The sequence below is a fragment of the Heloderma suspectum genome, chromosome 2 (genome assembly GCF_057233095.1).
Source record: "Heloderma suspectum isolate Gila_16-S chromosome 2, 16-S_ref, whole genome shotgun sequence".
NCBI classification, from domain to species: Eukaryota; Metazoa; Chordata; class Lepidosauria; order Squamata; family Helodermatidae; genus Heloderma; species Heloderma suspectum.
In genome coordinates this window covers 83,344,517-83,361,643 of record NC_139459.1, presented here as the reverse complement: position 1 = coordinate 83,361,643, position 17,127 = coordinate 83,344,517, and the positions used below count along the sequence as shown (strand labels likewise).

General features: G+C 42.8%; 1 long non-coding RNA gene across 1 annotated transcript in view; it reads right to left on the bottom strand.

Moving 5' to 3' along the window:
* Positions 1–8,922: 8,922 nt before the first annotated feature.
* Positions 8,923–17,127, bottom strand: part of LOC146352414 (uncharacterized) — an 82,869-nt gene continuing 74,664 nt past the window's right edge. The window contains exon 3 of the long non-coding RNA XR_014787366.1: positions 8,923–10,053. This is a non-coding gene — a long non-coding RNA (uncharacterized LOC146352414). The remainder of the gene's footprint in view (positions 10,054–17,127) is intronic.

The window sequence follows — 17,127 nt, the reverse complement described above, 5'->3', positions numbered from 1 at the left end:
TTTCACCACGAATCTTGGGGAGGCCAAATGCCAGCGCATTCGACCCCCCGAAATCGGTGGCAAAACGGTCTGCCACCCCCCCGCCCCCACCGGGACGGGACTTACCTTGGGCGAATCTCCCTGGTGGCGGCGGCCTCGGTGGCAGTTCGGCGGCGGTTTGGCGGCGGTGGCTGCGGCAGCTGGTCTTCCGACCGGCTGCTGCCGCCGCCATCTCCAGTAAAAAAAAACACAAAAAAAGTGATAGGCTACGTAAAGATTTACGTAGCCTATCACGGCTAGATTTTAAAAAATACCATGATAGGCTACGTAAAGATTTACGTAGCCTATCAAGGCTAGATTTTAAAAAATACCATGATAGGCTACGTAAATGTTTACGTAAATGTAGACGCTATGCTATTTGCGTTCCCCTTATTTTCGCCATAGTCTACGTAAATGTTTACGTAGACTAGCTGTGCCAAAATAAGGAATGCAAATGGCGGCGCCCATTGGCGCCGCCATTTGCATACGCGCAGTTTTTTTAAAAAAAATTTTACTCAGCCGTGATAGGCTACGTAAACATTTTCGTAGCCTATCACGGCTGACTGCAGGGACGCAAACGACGGTGGCTACGGTCACCGCCATTTGCGTTCCTGACCAGCCAGGATTTGCGGCGGGAGGGACAGGGCGCCTCTCCCCCGGCCAGAATTTCGGGGGGAGGGACGGAGCGCCTCCCCCCACCGCAAATCAAATTTCAGTACAGGTAAGTGACTTTCGTACATCCCTAGCCCAGTGCTCTTCAACATTTTTATTAATGACTTGGAGGAGGAGGAGGTGCAGGGAATGCTGATCACATTTGCAAATGACACAAAATTGGGCGGGATAGCTAATACTTTGGAAGGAAGAAACAAAATTCAAAGTGATCTGGATAGACTGGAGCGCTGGGCAGAAAACAACAGAATGACATTTAATAGGGATAAATGCTAAGTTCTGCACCTCAAAGCAATGGCCCACTGATTGTGAAACATTCTCCCTAGAGAGGCTTGCTGGCAGTTATGGTATCATCCTTCTGGTGCTAGGGAAGGACTTTTTAACATTTCTCCTAGTCCTTTTAATGTAATTTCAACAATGGCTACTTGACCTGATGGCTATATGCTACCTCTAGTATCAGAGGCTTCATAAGTATGCCAATACCCCCCCCCCCCAATATACACCAGTTGCTGGGGAACATGGGTGGGAGGGTGCTGTTGCGCTCATGTCCTGCTTGTGGGTTTCCCATGGGCAACTGGTTGGCCACTGTGTGAACAGAATACTGGACTAGATGGACCCTTGGTCTGATCCAGCATGGCCCTTCTTATGTTCTTAAGTAAAAAGATTTTATCATCATTTAACATTATTATTATATTATTATTTATTACATTTCTATGCTGCCCCATAGCCGAACTTCTCTGGGTCGTTTACAGAAGTTAAAACATTAAATACAATATAAAAAGTTTAAAAGCCATTTACACATTTTAAAAGCACACAGACAATATACACAAACAACATATAACTAAAAACGACTTTGAACTGTCAGTCACAACTAAAGACACATCCAGGACCGATTAAAACTCATCATGTGCTGCCAAATGCCTGGGAAAAGAGATCAGTCTTAACCTGGCGCCGAAAAGATAATAATGTTGGTGCCAGGGGACCTCATCAGGGAGTTTGCTCCACAGATGAGGGGCCACCACTGAGAAGGCCCACTCTCTTGTTGTTGCCTTCCAAGCTTCCCTTGGAGGAGGCACTCAAAGGAGGACCTTAGATTCTGAACGTAGTGTACGGGTAGGTTAACTTTGGGAGAGGCATGCTATCAGATATCACAGTCCGAAGCTGGGCTTTATAGGTTAAAACCAGCACTTTGAATTGGGCTCAGAAGCATATAGGCAGCCAGTGCAAGCAGGCCAGAGTCGGTCTTATATGTGTGGACCTTATAGTCCCAGTTATCATAATTTAAAGATTGATATCAATATATTTCAGTCTCTGCTTTTTTATGGCAGTTGGAATTTTTTAAATAGTCCTTATGAGTTTGTTTTTAGCTGTCTGTGTGATGAGGTCACATGACTGTAGTTGGTATTATGTTTACTCTCTGTGCTGTTTCTGGTTTGTTGATTATTGGATTTGAGTGTTGTATTCAATCATATTATATGGATTTTATGCTTTCAGTTTATTTTAAACTTCTTAACTTATATTACCCAGATAACTTATGTAATAGGGTGATGAACAAACAAGCCAACAACAACAGCAAAAGGGGCCCTCACACAGAAAGTGAGATCTAGAAGAGAAAGGGGTTTGCAAGCTACTGGAGTAGATAATTGTGTAGTTTGTTCAATAAATATACATTTATAGTTGAAGTAACTATGCAGATGGATCAACTTTTGGCAATGAAAATTACAGGCCTGGGCTGCTGATCCGTAACATGTAGCTTGGTCCTAAAAATATCTGAGCACACTATAAACAGCTCTTGCTGCACAATCTAAGGCAGCCTTTCCCAACAAGGTGCCCTCCAGATGTGCTGGACGTTAACTACCATCATCCCAGCCAGCATGAGATGATGGGAGTTGTAGTCCAAGACATCTAGAAGGCCCCTGGTTGGGGAAAGTTCATCTAAGGTGTGAGGTATTGAAATGGGGCTGCGTTGGACCACCTTGTACTTCCTTATTCTTTCCAAAGTTTTCTTCCTCACATCCAGCTTGCTGTGGAGGTCCTGTGAAGGCATGCTCTCACATGCATACGTAGGCAGGCTCTTCATGCCCCAAATTCCACACATTCTAGTCTGTGTCATCAAATCTGGGGTGGAAAATGAGTAATTCATTTGCCTTGTGCTTAGTTTTTATGGTCTCACCTTAAAGCATCCTGGCACCTCTGCTCTCCCCATAATATGTCCTTGGGTAAAGTGAAGAAATCTCAATATCCCACCCCACCTCAGGTCTTGAAGCAAGCCTCTTGCAGGAAACCACACACAGTCCCTGATTTAGAAAGCCACACTTAAAATACATGACAGATATATTTTCATATATTCCAAATCATATTGGCTGTGGAACTATCTTTCTGTCTTGAGTTTGGGGATTTAAGCAGGGAGTGTAAAAATTCACCAATTTGTTTCCTGAGTTGCTAAAGAAGGATGCTTATTTGCCCCACGTGCTCTGGAAAACGACTTCTGATATCTTACACCAAAACAGCAAAACTGCTTAAATTCACAAATGAATCCTAATTACATAAATTACAAATCCACATATCTCTTCCATAATGCTCCTTAACAAAGGAATAAGCAGGCCTAATTTCTCTAATGAACTAGCAATTTCATAAGCACATTAATTCTCTATCTGTCAGCCTGTTCCAAATTAGCAACATCCATCTATAATAGGCTATCAAGAACTTTCAAAAGCAAATGACAGTGTAATGCTCTAATCTCTCCCTCTCTCTTTCTGTGCAATATTAATGCAGAAGAACTGAAGCTATGACTCTGAATGTGCTCTGATATAGCCTAGGCTGGATACTGTCTTGCAGAAAAGGTAGTAGCATGTCATCTGGAAAGGGGCTGCAATCCCATGTTTCCACCTGAATTACTTTAAGCCTATACTTCATTTCTGCCACAAGCATGATTTAATTTTATCGAAACACAACAGCTGTCGGAGAACAGGCTTAGTAAAGCAGCATTGTAAGAAAAAATGACTTTGGTTTATATCCAGTAGCTATTACAGCAATGAAAAGGGCATTTTGTCCAATGTGCCAGGTGGGGGCGGGGCTTAGCCTTGCTTTCCAATGTCTGGGTAGCACAGCCATCTCAGGCATGAGAAAAAGAGGAGGAATTCTCCAAGACAGTTTTCTGTGACTGTGTTGGGAAAATAATGTTTTGTGATATCACAGCATGAGAAACACACTACGGGTTCTTCCAGATGACAATGAAACGAGTTATTCATTTTATTTATTATTTATTTATTTATTTATTGCATTTATATCCCGCCTTTTTTCCTCCAAGGAACTCAAGGCAGCGTACATGATCCTCCTCCTTCCTCCATTTTATCCTCACAACAACAACCCTGTGAGGTGGGTTGGGCTGAGAGTCTGTGACTGGCCCAAAGTCACCCAGTGAGCTTCCATGGCTGAGTGTGAGTGGGGACTAGAACCGGGATCTCCCGACTCCCAGTCCAGCACTCTAGCCACTACACCACACTGGCTCTCCCTCCCCCATCCCTCACCAACACGGTATTTATGTATGTATTCATAAGTCTTCTTACAGGACAAAGTCCACCAAAGGCAGCAAATAAAATATATTTATAATATTTATAAATTGTTTATGTATGTGTAAATATGTGTGTATAATGTTTATAAATTTTTATTATATATATATATATATATATATATCTTTAACATTAAAAACATAAAATATAAATCTGCCTGTATAAAAACCACCTCCAGAGCCAGAGCAAGACAACACCAATAAAACAGCAGTGTGACTGATAAAACACATTAAAAGGCATTCAAAACAGGTGGGTTTTCAAAGCCTTTTTAAATACCTGATGGGGCTAACTGCACATACCTCGGGAAGATGTTCCACTTACCACCATAGTACTATATCAGCCCTAACCAGGATCTTTGCTAATTGTGTCTTATCTAGTCCCCGTGCAAAATATACTGTTTAACCTGTCTATTCGTTTTCCCTCCCACCACCTTCACTCCTGTTTCCCTGAGGAAGGGAGAGAATTACTACAGAGTGTGTGCGTTCATCACCATTGGGATGAGGAAGCACAGATATGCCCTTTAAATAAACAAATATGTGGCAAAGTTTACAAAGCCAGCTAAAGTGGTGTAAATCTGGGCTTGAAATAGCACCCCTGCAGATAAAGCTGAGCCAGTAGAAAAAGCCACAAATGCAAAACTGCAACTAAAGCAGATTATGGTTGTGTTAACATTTGTAATAAAGTTAATTTATTGGGAAGGTCAATTGTTTTAACGGCATTCATTATTGGCACCATTATTGGGCTTTGTCTTTCTGTGCATTTGTATTCTGTGTAAGCCCTCTTGTGTACCAGGTAATAAAGCAGCCTAAGAATTAAGTTATCACTAAAATAATACATAACTTGAACCACTCTGTTCATGGTGTTTGATTTGTGCTGGCTGTGTCATTCATGGAATTCAGGATGCTGCTGCAGTCACTGAACACCTTCAGTTAACCAAATTGGCCAGGACTGGCCCAAAACATTTTGTTGTATAGTGCCTCCCACCCTTCTCTAAAAATATAATACTGCATTAAATAACTGCCAATTGGCCACCCTATAATGGCAACTAAAGTCTGCTGGCTGAGATGTCCACGCCAGTGTGGAACATACAAAACTGCATTATACTTGTTGGAGTAGTGATTGGAGGGGATCCTACCAAATAAACGTGCAAGATAAGGTTTAATTTCTTCTTCCTCTTTTTAACTAGATGCAGCAACAGGGGTCACACAGGGTGCTAATTAATAGTTCCAGATGTATAAGAGAGCCTTGGATGCAACTGGAGGTCACAAGGGAGAGGATGTTGCCTAGCCAATTATCTTTCCTCTTAGCTTGGGTTTCTTGTGTATAAGACTAGCATGTTCAGTATGTTTAGTAGTAGTAGTGGTTTCATTTGGTTAGAAGCATGGCCTAACTTGCTCTGCTGTTTTATACTTCTGGCTGCTTAGCCAGGAGATTGTCTGTTTATAAAGTTTGCATGACCATTGGTCATGCTACCTGGGGCTTATGGGAATTACAGTCCAAAAGATCTGAAGGACACTGGGTTGCCTATCTCTGTTATAAAAAAATTATCAATCCCAACACATTTTGAGCACAGGGCTCTTTGTCAAGAGACAAAGCAAACCAGACTTCCATGATAATTTCTAGAGAAAACTGGCTCCAAAAGGAGCTGCTGACTCCTGCAGTGAAAATGATCAGTGTTGCTCTGGTTTCTCCCATACCTATGCCATTCTCCATGCACAGGCTCTCCAAAGAAAAGAAACATTTCTAAGCTTAGAATTTTTCACCAAGGATCAACTATTTAAGTGTGACTTTTTAACTCTAGATCAAACAAGTGACACCAGCTAAGAAGTGACCATTCCGGTGGGCTTGTACATACAAGATTCCTGCCAGCAATCCTTTTCTGAACAGGTGGGTGAACTGGGTGATGAGAACATGACACTATATATAACAAGAAAGCTTTTGTTAGCTCAACTGTGCAGGGATTGTTGCCATGTGGAACAAATGTTGTTAAGAAGAACTTAGCTGCACTTGGAGACATGCAGCCAAACATCAAAACAATTACTCCCTTGCCTTGTAGGCAAATCCACAATAGTAAAATACTAATTGTTGTCCTTCTTTATGGGTGGGTAAATGGGCGCTATATGGGAAATCCTATCTTTAAGACAAAGGAGGGAAAGGAAAGGGAGAGGCTTAGTGCCTCCTTAAGGACCTAGTGAATAGGGTGTGTTCTCTAAATATAGTTTGTGACCCACATAACTCTGAAAGACAGCCTTTCCTTCATTTATTGACTATTTTTTTCTATAGGTGACATTACTCAAGACAATATTTGTCACGTAGTCTCTTTCGTGTCTAAGGCGACTCCAATCCAAAGCAACTGCTTTGAGTTTTGTGTTCTAGGAATGTTAAGACAATACATTTGGGAGCATGTCTTACTGTCTTTAATATAACTTTTTCCCAAGTAAGTATGATTAGGGTTACAATCCTAACCATCAGCATTTCACTTTTATAAAATGTCGCTGGGCTAGGGTGGCCATGTATCCTCTTTTACAGAGGACAGTCCTCTGTTTGAAGGTGTTCTATATTTGAAGGGCGGTCCTATTCAGTTCCAGTTTAAAGATAATGAACCATAAGAGCCAGTGTGGTGTAGTGGCTAGAGTGTTGGACTGGGAGTCAGGAGATCCGGGTTCTAGTCCCCACTCACACTCAGCCATGGAAGCTCACTGGGTGACTGTGGGCCAGTCACAGACTCTCAGCCCAGCCTACCTCACAGGGTTGTTGTTGTGATGATAAAATGGAGAGGAGGAGAATTATGTATGCTGCCTTGGGTTCCTTAAGGAGGAAAAAAGGCAGGATATAAATGTAATAAATAAATAAATAAGAACTGGTGGCCATCACCCGTTAGCACCCAGAGAGCAGGCAGACTAGGCAGGCACACAGGTCATCTGGCCACAGTCTTCCACAGCATAGTGATGTACTGTATTTCTATTTACATTTTAATAATAATCTGTAAATTTGCATCTATACATGTACATTAGCAAATGCACATTTTATTAAAACTGTGTCCCCTTTTGTTCTCATTTTTGATGTTGCACTTCCTCTTTTTCAGTGATTCAGAATTTGCCACCCTACCCTGGCTCCAGGGCCATATATAGCCTGAAGCCGATGTGTCGCAGTCCCCGTAAACAAGAGTCTCATCCTATTAGAAGCTCCATGGCTCCACCGGTCTCCTCCCGACCCAGCAGCACAACAAGGGTGACGTGAATTGCAGTGTTCCAGTGCCAGCCACACTTGCAGGAAGTGTGGCCAGTTACTGGAATGCTGCGATTCACCCTCATCCTGCCCCTGTATGAGCAGGCATATCTGAAGGCCAGGAGGAGAGTGGAGGCAGTGACAAGAAGACGCCCTTTGGGAATGGAGGAGGAGTTGGAGGAATCAGAAAGACAAGAGCTCTCCTTGGCTGGGGGAGAGCAGTGGAGGAAGAGGAGGAGGAGAGGTCAGGGCAAGGCAAGTCCCTTTTTCCCTGACTGGGAAAGTGCACGTGATGAAGATGTGACACAGCCTGAGCAAGAAGGGGTGGGAGGAGGACAACCAACTGCTGGCTGGCTGAGCTGTCCCTCTGCCTCAGCCTGTGACTTTCTCATCTTTTATAGGAGAGGGTGCGGAATTTTTCCCTCCTTCAGGGATTGCCAGGGAGGAGCGCAGAAACTATAAAAGGAAGAGGTCCCCCTCACCATGAGGCTTCAGAGCATGGGAGAATGGGAACTGGAGATCTGAGAACTTGAGCTCTTCTTCATTATTGGAACTTCTGGTCTTAGGCCAGCACTGCTGCAGCCAGGTGGGATTCAGAAGGAAGGGAGGAAAGGTAGTAGCAGTTTTATTAAATTATCTTACTTTTCCTTACTTTGGGGCACAGACACAAAGTTTTATTTGTTTGTCAACTGCTCAGGCTGGCATTTTTTGGCCTTGTTCAGTTTGGGATCATTCTGTTAACCAAACATAATGGCAATTTATTTTCTAACGCATTTAAAAATACTATTTAGCAGTGGCGGCTGGTGATTCCAGTTCCGGAGGGGTGTGATTCCATATAGGATTTTAGTTACCACCAGCCAAATTGCTACTGGTTCTATCCAAGGTGCTGAAAGGTACTATCTAATGTGTTGAACCCATTTTGGGATCGCATTCAGGACCTTGGATAGCACCTTTCAGGGCCTTGGATAGAGCCACTAGAGTTTTGGCTGGTGGTAATTAAACCCTGAATGGAATCACAGCCCCTACAGAACCAGAGTCGTTGCCATTGCTATGTAGTCTAGTAATTATGAGCCCCTGCTTTTGGAAAGTTCTAGATTCTTTGTCTTCAAGTAAATGAAGTTGCTTAGTAGTCTTGGATGTATACCAAGAGAGCCAAACAGAATTTGTCTCTTGTGTCTAACCAGATATAAAAGCCAAACTACACTTTACACCCATCGTGTAGCATATAGTTGAGGGTTATCTTTTTTCCCCTCTAATGTAAGGATATGAGGCCTAAAGTAGGACTGGGACCACCATGCACTGGAAAAAGAGGATTAAACTGCTCATCCCCATGTGCACAGAATCAGGCTACACATAAGTGATTTAAATATCCTTAATTTAAACCCATCCACCGTGATTGCTTTCTTCTTTAGGTGAAGAAATTAGTAGCTGTTTTGCAGATCTATATTTATTTTATTTTCATCATTTATTTGCTATCACTATGTTTCCATCAAAAGTTATTGTATCATTATATAAGTAAATGTAATCATAGAAATGGTCACCAATGAATTATTCAAATAATAATCATTAATCATCAGTGAATTACTAAACCACAGCAGTCAGTGGAACTACTCATGTGTAAGCTTACTTAGGAAGGTGGCATTGGGGAATTGGTGACAAGTCAGGCTTGCTAGTCTAGGGACATGATTCTTGCTTTTTGTGCAAGAGGTCCTGGATTCAACTTTTGGGCAAGGCCTGCAGAAAGTGTAGCTGACATGGGAGATTTTTCAGGCAGTATGCTACTGAATATCAGCTGCTGGGAGCAGCAATAAGAAAGGGATATTTCCTTTAAATCATGCTCTGCTTGTGGGTTTCCTGGGAGCATCTGGTTGGTGATAGGCCAATATAGGGGGATAGGGAAACAGGAAGGCTGGTGCTTTCCCTTTTTCTCCCCACATAACCCCAGTTGAAATATAATGTTGGCCACAAGCAAATAGAGATGTTGAAGGAAACCAGTTGTGGGTGAGTGAAAACCAGTGAGTTTTCACCAGCTTGGCCCCAGACTCAATCATGATCATCCATGATGTGGCCTGACTTGTCATATGATGAGTCAGGCCAGCTCGCAGTTTTTCATATTTGTGCAAAATTGTGGGTGTAAATATTTGCAAAAATCATGGCCATAATAAATAGCATTATTTATGGCTACAACTTTGCGCAAACCATGATTTTTACAAATAGTTACATCTGCAATTTTGTGCAAATCGCCACTTCCACCATTTTTTAGAAAGCCGATAAAGTTCCTAACTTTCGGGAAATTAGCCACAGCTTGGCTCGCAAGTGCGTGCCAAGTTGGGGGTGCCATGGGGATCTGGTGGACCCAAGAAGAGCCAGACTTCCCTGCAACGGACAACCCTACAAGCAAAGAATTTTCTTAATTAAACATTGATTATGGCTGCCAGCCATCTGGAATGTATTGCTTGCTGCATGCAGTGGCTCATACGGATGTAATTTCAACGGGATGGCACTTGAAGTTAGGTTGTCCTGGGATGCTTGCCTTCAGCCTCAAGGTCCTTGCAAATCACCTCATCTGGGTGAGAGAAAAGACAAAAACAGCTTTATTGACTTAGGTGGAGGACACTGTAATTCTTTAACAAGGAAGGCATTGTTCAAGGTCCAACTGCATTATTTGATCTGTTTTAGTCATAATTATCCCTGTTATTTGGTTTGATGAACTGGGTTGATTAGTCAAATAGGGGAGGGGGCAGAAAATCTCTCTCTCCCAAATAAGGGGATTTTCAAAGGTTGAGGGTGAAAATTAATGGTTTTGAAGTTGGGGTGGGACGGCTGTGCAGTTTTGTTTTTTTTTAAATGTAGCATAGTATAGCGGCTCCTTCCTATTCCCACTTTTTTGTACAGAAGGGTGGGTGGGTGGGAAAGAAAAACACATGCTAGTTACCCACTATCTCCCCTTTGGCTTGCCTAAAGCAGGGGTGGTCAACTTGTGGCCCTCCAGATGGTTTGGCCTACAACTCCCATCAGCTCTAGCCAGCATAGCCAGTGGTCAGGGATTAAGGGAGTTGAAGGCCAAAACATCTGGAGGGCCAGCAGTTGCCCATCTCTGGTCTATATACGCTTTACAAAGAGTGCCTTCGTGCCACGTAGTTCACTAATGACACGGCAATTTAGACTTTGGTTGAAGAGAGAGAGAGACAGGTGACACACAACTGATGAAACTCTTTGACTGATTGCACAAGGAAATCCCCAGCAACATCTTCATTATGTCCCTGCCACAATGAATATGGACTGGGAGTTATCATCACCTCAAGACTTCCACCAGTAGATTGTTTCTCAAGCTCAACGTCTGAATCATCTGAGGTCTGGATTATGGCACCAGGCAAGAAGTTGTCTACTTATGGTGGTTTCATGGGTTTCAGCTTTAAAATAAGCTACTAAAAGGACTCCTGTCATTAAGCCTGGTGGAAAATTTGGCCATTTTATACTTCTCTACCATTGGACCAGGTTGTAGAGTGGGCAGATATGAGTCACAAAGACCAGATTACCTTTGTTACATTCCCTGAACCAACTTGAGGATGAAGAAGAGAGGTCACTTTTTGTGGGGTTTGTTTTTGCCAAATAAAGAATTGTGGGCCATGCTGAGAGATAGAAAACTGAAGTGTGGTTGTTCCCAATGACCAAAGTTGTCATTCTTGATTCCCATCAAGATTCCTATCAACAAATTAAGGCCCAATGTGACACTTTGTTCTATCTGGTGCGAGGACAAATTCAAGGTGATCAGATATCTGGCAGAGTTACCTTTGCTTGGAAAGGATTTTTAGTGGTTTGGGCACCTTTCCCCATGTCTGAAATGTGAATACCTGCTGGAAGATCCTCTTCTTCACTAGTTCTGGCTAGAAAGGTGGAAGATATAGACAAACAAACCCTATTCAGGAGTGAATAGGGCAAAAACATGACCAGGGAAAGAACGTTAACTCCACCCCTCTCCTTTGTAGCATTCATTACCCTCTATTTCTGGAGGATGACTGTCTAAATAGGGGTGCCTCCTGTATCCATGAAGGCTTTCCACGTGGTCCAGAATTCTGAAGATCTGTGTTGGCCAGCTGCTAGAAAGTGAACTAGAAACTACAGGAGGGAGAAGAAGGAACAGCTAGTGCCACTTTTCACTCCTGTTGGCCAAGGATGCACATTCAGCCCAGAGGGAGATGGCAACCGAGTGGCACACTGTTGAAAGCAGCAAGGAGTTGGACTCCTGAGGACCTCCTGTCCAAAGGCCCTCCAAAACCTGGAGCTTGAACCATTTAAAGCAGTCTTGCAGTTATCACCTGGCCATGGCTGGGGAGGGAAAGTTCCCCCTGGTGTTCCAAATGATCACAGATAGTGGTAGAACTAGAATATAGAAACCACCAAGAAATCCTACTTAAAGGATCTTTAAAATCCTACATCTTTAAAGATATACAGCTTTCTGTTTCTCTCCCTAACACTCCCTCTCTGAGTGACTCCCTCTAACTGGCCCTGTTCACACGTAATGTGAAGCCATGAGGATTAGGAAATTTCCACTAATCACAGTGGCTTTGTGTGTCGTGTGGGGAGAAAACCACATTCCCCATGGTTAGTGAGCCACCCTGACTAACCACCCCCTTGCATAAGGGTTAAGGGCCCCCGAGTGGCTTATTGTGTTGTCCGGTGGGCTCCCTGGTGGTTAAAACGGGCTTCAGAGAATTTCCAAGCCATGACCATAGAGTTCACCGGCTACTGCATCTGCCACTGCCTGTGACGCTCTAGCTGTAGACCTTCTCTATGGTCACATGGCCATTTTGGCCACTAGAGCGGCCTCCAGGAGGCCCTTCGCGCCACAGAGGACAACGAGATGTTTGATAATCACACCAGGAAGATCACCAGGTAACTAGGGAGAGGCATGGTTAGTGGAACCACAAAGCACCATGTGGTTTCGCAATCGTCTGGTGGGCCTGTACAGTGTGGTTTCACTAACTCCCTCCCTCTCTCTAGTTACCCTAACCTCTCCCCCTGCATGTGTGAACAGGCTCACTATCTCTCACTCTAACAACTCTCACTAGCTTTATAATGAACTCTAATAACTATCTATAAATCTCTAACTTGTTTTAACTCTTTTAACCTATTCTAACAACTGTTTCTAACTCTCTAACTTTTAACAGCTCTTCTTAACTTGCTCTAATACGTCCCTCTAAGTCCCTAACTCACTCCAGCTCTCTAACTCTATCTCTCTATCTCCTTACAGCCCTCAAAGACCTACTTTCACCAAAGACTTCTAGAAGGCCAGCCAGCATGGGGACGTGTCACAATGAAGGACGTGTCACTGTTACCTTAACAATCTTGTTCAACACTGGGCATTAGTTCTCTTAACATTAGCTTAGGTTTTTTATGGCTTTTAATCCATTAAGCCTGTTATGTATTGCATGTGTGTTTTGCAGGAGACCTACATTTTGGGTTGGCCTTGCTAGCCAAGCCCACAGTTGTGGCCACCAAGTTTCTCTCCTCCTCAGAATCCTACCCCATACCCCTTTCCTGTGGGATGGCTTCAGATCCTGATGATCCAGAGCCTCTCCAACTCCTCCCACACCTTGCCCCAGATCCTCCCCTCCCCCTCCAGTGTCCAAGTATTACCAATGGATCTGCTCTAAGTATGACTAAGTTTTGCTCCAACCCACTGTGTGTAAGTAAGCATTAGACTTGTGTTGCCATTTAAAAAGTTAGGAGATCAGTGTGGATCTGCTCCAAAGATCATAAACCCTATTAGTGTCAGTTTCCCCTCCTCTGCCACCAAAGATTCTGAGACATATCCATGCATTCATTTGAAGCTTGGTTTGCTCTGTCCACAAGTCCGCTTTGTCTGCTAACAGTCTCACTGCCAAGTCAGCAACTTACAGAAGCACTAAATTAACTTTTAAAAAATAAACAGAAAATAACCTTTTTATAGTGATGTTTTTGTCTTCATCCATGCCAAGGCAAACAAGCAAGTTCAATGTTTTGCTGTTTTATAGCTACAATTTTGTATTTACGTGTAATAAAAGAGAAGTCAAAGCAAAATGAATGGATGTAAACAATGCAGTGGTTGTTGTTAACTAATACGTTTAAGTTAGAATGCATTAAATTCTACAACTGCCATGCTGTGAAAGAGCATGGAGAAATGGAGGCCCTGTTAAATCAACGTATACAAATTTGATTCCTAATTAAGAAATAGCTTGAGTTTTAGCTAGAAAATTACATTTTAATGCAACTCTGAGTAGGGTGGCCACAGGTAAAAGGACAAGGCTCCTGTACATTCACTAGAAGAGCGAATGTCAGCCAACAGAACTTGCATGAAATTCCCTCTTCTAAACAGCTTGTCCTCTTTTGCATCGGGCTATCTTCTTGACCCAGAGCTAAAAACTGAATGCGTCAGGATTTAAAGTTCTTGTTGGACTATATGTTGAAAGAATAAATGTAGTCACAATGAAGTACCAACTATGCTGTTCTCACTTTAAAAATCCAAGTTGGATTTTGGAAGAAATACCTGCAGATGTAAACAAAAAAGAAATTTATCATCACAAATTCTGCATATTTCCAAGCATTTACTAGGATGTCCATCTACAGCTGTGTTGGAGTCAGTGGTTCTTATATTGCCGCAAGGTATTTCTAGGTATTTACACAGCCTAAATTAAACTGGTATCCAAACATTTCAGTGACCACTATGGTTAACATTTTATTCAAGGGCACAAGGACATTCTTCTTTCGCAGTTTGACACATGGTGAGGCACTGACACTGCAATCCAAAGCACATTACTTGGTAGTAATATTTGTTTTTGAAATCCATTTATTTGGCCACAGTCTTAAAACATAAAAACACTACAAGCATATTAATAAAATCGTGTGGAATATAAACAATTTTAAATAAAACAAATTTCAGTAAAATACAATTTCAAAATATCTGTTGGAAGCAGATAACGTAACAGTTTTCAATTAAAAGCCAGGGAAACCAAATGAGTTGTTTGCTTTTTAAAATCCTCTTAAAAGTAGCCACAGATAAGGCCAGTTGTATCTCTTGGGAGGGAATTCCATAAGATAGGGGCCATTTGAAGGACCAGCTACACCCATATCTACCTGCCCATGTTTTAGATAATCACCGGAGGCCCTTCTTGTTGGCCACATCAGTACATTTGGTGAGCACTTAAGGGTGCAATCCTTTTCTTGTTTAGACAGAAAAAAGTCCTACAATTCTCAGCATGCCACAGCCAGCCATGCTGGCTGGGGCATGCTAGAAGTTGTAAGACTTTTTTTTTCCTGTCTAAACATGCGTAGGATTGCACGCTAAGTAAGTTTGCTGGCCAAGATCAGTAAGAAACATGGGCAGGTAGATACAGGTGTAGCTGGTCCTTCAAACTACCTGGACTGGACGCAAAGCATTTAGAGCTTTAATGGTCAAAACCAGCACTTGGAAATGGGCCCAGGAATGCACTGGCAAACAGTGCAGCTGGTATAGAATTGGTGTAATATGATCTGACAGTCTAGCCCCAACAAGGCCTCAAGTGGCCACATTCTGAGCCAGTAGAAGTTTTAAAGTCATATTCAAAGGCAGCCCTAGATAGAGCACATTATAGCAGTCTAGTAACAGGGCAGTCTGGGGCCAGGTGCGCTTTCTCTAGATGGAGTCACAGCTCACATACCAACTGAAGTTGACAAAATGCACTCTTGGCTACTGCTGCCACCTGTGTTTCCACAGCAACAAGTCGAGAAGAACTCCCAGGCTACAAACTTAGGCCTTCAGGGAGAGCACAACCCTGTCCAATACCAGCTGAATCTCTCTATCCAGATCAGCAGAATTCCCCACCCAATCTTGTCTAGATTAAGCGTCAGCTTGTTCACCCTCATCCTCCCCAAAAATGCTTTCAAGCACCTATTCTGGAGTTCCACAGCCTCCCTTGGATTAGTAGATGGAAAACAGACGTAGAGCTATGTGTCATTCACATACTGGTGATGCTGTGGCCCAAACCTGTGGATGATTTTCCCCAAGTGTAAGTAATGATTGTTTCTTTGGGACTTGCTTCCAAGCAATGCATCATATGATTGGATTGTGAGCAGATTAAACACTTGGAAATAAAAGACGTTTGTAGATAGACGAGAAACAGGAGGCAACTCCTTGAATCTGTCCAGTCCTGAGCAGTAGTTTGAATCTCTTAGTCTCATTATGCATGCCCATATACTCACCTTCCTTATCTCTTGGAAAAGATTATATCCACCCCTCATTTCCCAATTTCTGTATAGAGGAGTGGAGAGCCTTTGTCCCATAGGCCAAACATGGACCTCCAGGGCTGTCAGTCCAGACCTCCAATTTCTGCCCAGGCCACGCTCCCTCACCCAGGCCATGCCCCATTTCCTCAGGCCACACCTCTCACTCCCCTCTCTCCAGGTTATTGATATCATTTTCTCTAACCCGCTTTGTCCCCCAACTACAAAGCCGATGGAGGGGGCCTTGCACAAATCAGGAAGGAGAATGCCTGGTTGCAAATGTCTTCCCCCCATCCTTGTTGTGTAGAGGTAAGAGTCACACCTGTAACTCCACCCATTTTTGGCTCTGACCAGACCCACTGCTGGAAGATGGTCTTGACCTCAGCAGGGAAAATGTTCCCCACCCCTGCTATTTAGTTTGCTTCTTTACATAGGAAAAAAAGTAATAATAAAAAAACTTATGGCTTCATTTTTGTTTTGTTTTGGAACAAGAGTGATTTGTTTATATAAGGTTGAGTAAAACTTTATTGATTTACTTTCTTACAGTCTTCATGTGCATCTGGAAAGCTGTTCTTCTTTTGCATGTGAATGTTCACAAGCAACTGTGTACTGAGTAATGTCTTCTAGTATTGGGAGTTTCCACTAGTCCTGATGGCTATGTGCTTCCTCCAGTATCAAAGGCAGTATGCCTATGTACACCAGTTTCTGGGGAACGTGGGTGGGAAGGTGCTGCTGCACTTGTGTCCTGCTTGTGGATTCCCAGTTGACAGCTGATTGGCCATTGTGTGAACAGAATGCTGGACTAGATGGACCCTTAGTCTGATCCACCATGGCTCTTCTTACGTTCATTCTGATAACAATTTCACATTGCTTGCAGTTTCAGATGAACTTTTATTTTCTTTTATGTCTGCCTGCCTTATGTGTCTGAGTCACTTTCCTACCACATACCAGGCGTGTGTTGTTTGCCTACCTGCCTTTTTGAGAAATGGCTTTTATTATCTTTCATACACCTGAAATATTCAGCAGGTGTACTCTAATTTATTTTCCAAGTCACTGTTAACAGTGTCCTAGTTTCTAGCCCTGTAGGAAAAATAAAGGTAAACGTTTAAAAGAAAGAAAGAGTTCTGGTCTTTGTCCAAATGCTGAAGTCAAGCCAATAATTTCACAGATTCCATTCTGGTTCCATTACTGTAATTAAATATCAAGTGAATAGAGTTTAGAAAGAGCTGAGATAACTCCTTTGTGTTTAGGCACAGAGTTCACCTATGATTTGCCTTCCACCATCCAAGAAACCACTTATTAGCAAGTCTGTACGTATTGCGTGACCTCATCTCCCAACGTACATTTCTGAGGCAATGAGACGTTTCTGAAAAAGTAAATTGCCAATAACATGCTCAGG